The sequence below is a fragment of the Anguilla anguilla genome, chromosome 19, assembly GCF_013347855.1.
Source record: "Anguilla anguilla isolate fAngAng1 chromosome 19, fAngAng1.pri, whole genome shotgun sequence".
NCBI classification, from domain to species: Eukaryota; Metazoa; Chordata; class Actinopteri; order Anguilliformes; family Anguillidae; genus Anguilla; species Anguilla anguilla.
In genome coordinates, this window is record NC_049219.1 from 4,162,829 (window position 1) to 4,167,502 (window position 4,674).

Genomic DNA, 4,674 nt, shown 5'->3' on the forward strand with positions numbered 1-4,674 from the left:
ATATAAAGCACAAGGTCATTATATGCACCTTTAACTGCTTCAAACAAAACTGGCACCAACCCACCAACCCACCGTACTGTCCATAGCCACGCTCCCAAACACCATCTAAAAGCACCCTCCCCTAGGCCTGGAAGCTAGGCCTCTTATAGAGCCCATGGTTAGGTAATGGGCCACAGCTGCACCAATACCTCCCTGGTGGACAGCACCCCAATTCCCTTCCTGGCATCACATGTTAAACAGGCAAGAGCTTTGAGGATATGCTGTGGGGCACTCAGAACAACACCAATTAATGCAGCACTAATGAGATGGGAGAAATACCACTGAGACATAGATGGATAAAACTTGCTTTGCGTAAGTATATTAAGTTTAAATGATCTAGGAGGATGGAGTGTAGCACAGTGGGTAAGGAACTGGGCTTGTAACTGAAAGGTCGCAGGTTCGATTCCCGGGTAGGGCACTGCCGTTGTACCCTTGAGCAAGGTACTTAACCGAAATTGCTTCAGTATATATCCAGCTGTATAATTGGATACAATGTAAAAATGCTCACGTAAAAGTTGTGTAAGTCGCTCTGGATAAGAGCGTCTGCTAAATGCCTGTAATGTTATGTAATCTAGTGTAGATCACCCTGCTAAGCATCCTGTTGAGAACTCATGGACATGCAAGGGATTAATTGTTAATTAATTGTGCTGCAACATGATGAACAGACAAACCAACTAATAAATAACTCTCCAGTGCTTCCTCAGGCAGTATGTGAGAAGGGCATCCAATTGATCTGGCGTAATCTGAATTATGGAGTGAAACATTCAGGCGAAGAGCCACTTCCTCCAAATGGCTGAACACTACAGGGTCAATTTCTGTGATGAACCTGGAACAAACTGTCGAAGCATCCACACAAAAGAGCACATAATGAGGACTAGCATTTTCAGTTTGGTCAGCCAGGCTCAAGCCTCTGACTATCTCTTGCCTGTATAGGAAACAACAGTTTTCCTATTTGGCTCAATTCTGAAAATATAACTAGAACTAGATTAATCATTTTTAATAGAAACCATTCACACCTACATCCTAATTATGATTTCATACCATAATGGAATTTCTGGGACGTGCCATTCAAAAACTAACATGGCTAGCTAACCTAAGTTTTAATACCTTTAAAGGTTCACACAAAGTAAGGTAACTCAATACAGTTTGATGTTTTAGGATACAAACACTGTTTCTAATCTATCTATTGATTACATTTAAATGTTTTTTATAGCCTATTGCCAACTGGTGAAAACTTATCACAATACTGTACATTTGTAGTGTAGTCAGGTTATCCACTAGGTATAGCCCTAGGCTTTTTGAAACCAGGATATACCAACCAATGTAAGACGTCAGTGAGGTAGTGAGGTAGCTTGTTCAGGAGATTGAGTGCAGCCGTACTGTATGTATGCCACAGTTCTTTAAGCTCCAAAGTAAAGTTTATCATAAACTCTTCTATGTGGTCCTGTTCTTTTCCCTTCTGAAGTTATCCCAGCATTATTCTGCAGTTCCCGTTGAATGTCTTCCCTTTTCGATCCTGTTATGTTCCCTTGCTCTGTGAGTCTGCGTGCGTGTCTTAATCCTGCAGGTGGAGCTGATTGCTCTATCAAAAATATGAAATCTGTTACTCACGAAAAGACTGTTTACGATTACATACATTTGGATCCTTTGATATGCACACACGTTACAGTACCCAAAAAATACTTATGTTAAAAAAATGTGCTTGCATATCACCAAAACAAACTTTTATTTGGCAATATCTCCCAAAATGTTTATCAAAATCCCTCACCTTTCGTTGGAGAGAAAGCAAGGGTCATTCTGAGTGTTTAACCTGAAATACGTCACTCAAGCTGCACCACCTAACAAAAAAAATAAAATCTGTGTTACATTTTGCCCTGCTCTGCCCTACTAACGTAAATGTGGTAAAAAGCAACCGGTGTTGAAGCAAGGCATGTACAGTGAATCTACGTACTCTGGTATCGATCAACCAATTGAAATATTGTGACACTATGACATATTTTCATTGACAGTCCCCTCATTAACATATGGATGAAAAAATACAGAAATAAATACAGAAATATATATATATACAGGCATAAATTAATCAAAACATAACTAAGGAAATAAATATATACAGAAATAAATGAATCAAGCAATAAATAAATATGGAAATGAATATCCACAGAAATGAATGAATCAAGAAATAAATATGGAAATAAATGCAAATACCCATTTGTCAGATTTTGTCTATCAATTTATTTCTGTGTACATTCATTTATTTTTACATTTTCTTGCTTTTGTACTTATTTATTTATTAATACATTAATTCATTTATTGAGTCATTTATTTATTTAGTATTTTTAAATGTTTGGTCCTCCATATACCTGTAGTACCAATCAAAGGCAATAATCAGTTGTGGTGTTTCTCTGTAGCCAGCAGATGGCGCTGCAGTGTATTTCATTTGCCACCTTGGTTACATTATTAGATGAAGATTGAATGTTTTTAAAATAGAAAGATGTTTGTAGACTGAAGGTGAGATAAAGTACACCATAGTGATCATACTAGTGCTGTTTCTTGTGTTTGCCACTGAAATATGTTTGCAATCATGTTGTGTCCCATGTGATATCATCGCAACATGGAACAGTTTTGTTAATGAAATCCTTGCAGGAAGCCCCCAACCTTGAGTTGAATTGGCTCCTTATTTTTTGTTATTTTTTGTTAATTGAGCCAAGTGATAACCTTTTTTTATGGATTAGTCAGAATACTTTATGAACGTAATTAATATAACCTCTTCCTGTTTTTGTGTGTACTGTGTACATCCCAGGAATGCAGGTACTGTACAAATAGGAAATTCCACATTTATCTGCTACCAAGGTGCACAGTGTGACAATTAGCAGTGAATTTCAATTTTGTGTGTGTGTGTGTGTGTGCACGTGCACGTATGTGTGTGTGTGTGTGTGTGTGTGTGTGTGTGCATGTGTGTTGTGTGTGGTTGTGTGTGTGTGCGTGTGTACGTGTGTGTGTGTGTGTGTGTGTGGTCTCTCCACAGGCTGGGTTGGTGTAATCTCACAGATGGCTGCTGTGATGTTCTGGCCTCAGTCCTGCGCTCTCCTCACTCAGAGCTGAGAGATCTGGAGCTCAGAGACAATGAGCTGCAGGATTCAGGAGTGAGAGCGCTCTCTGCTGGACTGGAGGACCCACACTGTAAAGTGCAGAGACTGGGGTGAGTACAAACACAAACCCCTTCAATCAAAAAGGTTTCCAATGTGACACAATACAGCACTAATGTTAATAATGACTAAATATAGCACTGATATTACTAATGTTTTTAATGTTAAAATAGAAAAGAGAGTTATTTTTCTTCACAGAAATGAAGAAACATTTTCCTGTTCTTCCTCTTGGTAGAAACACATTTTAAATCTGACATCAGTTGGAATTAACATATTTTTGAGAAGCGTCAAATCGTTTCTATTCATACATTATTCAAAATTATGAAAATGAATTGAATCTGTTCAAACTTAGTTTAACTGGTCATTTTCTTAAACAGGCATGATTAATTCCAGAGCCCTGTTATTTTATATTGAGCTGTAGATGGGGTTTGACACACACAGCCCTGTTAGTTTATATGAATGTGTGTAAGGTGTGTAACACACTGCTATGTGTTTGACACACACAGCCCTGTTAGTTTATATTCATGTGTGTAAGGTGTGTAACACACTGCTATGTGTTTGACACACACAGCCCTGTTAGTTTATATTAATTTGTGTAAGGTGTGTAAAACACTGCTATGTGTTTGATACACACAGCCCTGTTAGTTTATATTGATGTGCTGTAAAGTAGCACACTGCTAGGTGTTTGACACATACAGCCCTGTTAGTTTATATTAATGTGTGTAAGGTGTGTAACACACTGCTATGTGTTTGACACACACAGCCCTGTTAGTTTATATTAATGTGTGTATGGTGTGTAACACACTGCTATGTGTTTGATACGCACAGCCCTGTTAGTTTATATTAATGTGTGTAAGGTGTGTAACACACTGCTATGTGTTTGATACACACAGCCCTGTTAGTTTATATTAATGTGTGTAAGGTGTGTAACACACTGCTATGTGTTTGACACATACAGCCCTGTTAGTTTATATTAATGTGTGTAAGGTGTGTAACACACTGCTATGTCTTTGACACACACAGCCCTGTTAGCTTATGTTAATGTGTGTAAGGTGTGTAACACACTGCTATGTGTTTGACACATACAGCCCTGTTAGTTTATATTAATGTGTGTAAGGTGTGTAACACACTGCTCTGTGTTTGACATGCACAGCCCTGTTAGTTTATATTAATGTGTGTAAGGTGTGTAACACACTGCTATGTGTTTGACACACACAGCCTTGTTCGTTTATATTAATTTGTGTAAGGTGTGTAACACACTGCTATGTGTTTGATACACACAGCCCTGTTAGTTTATACTGATGTGCTTTAAAGTAGCACACTGCTATGTGTTTGATACGCACAGCCCTGTTAGTTTATATTAATGTGTGTAAGGTGTGTAACACACTGCTATGTGTTTGACACACACAGCCCTGTTAGTTTATATTGATGCATGTAAGGTGTGTGTGTCCTCTCTGCAGGCTGTCAGGATGTAGAGTCACACAGA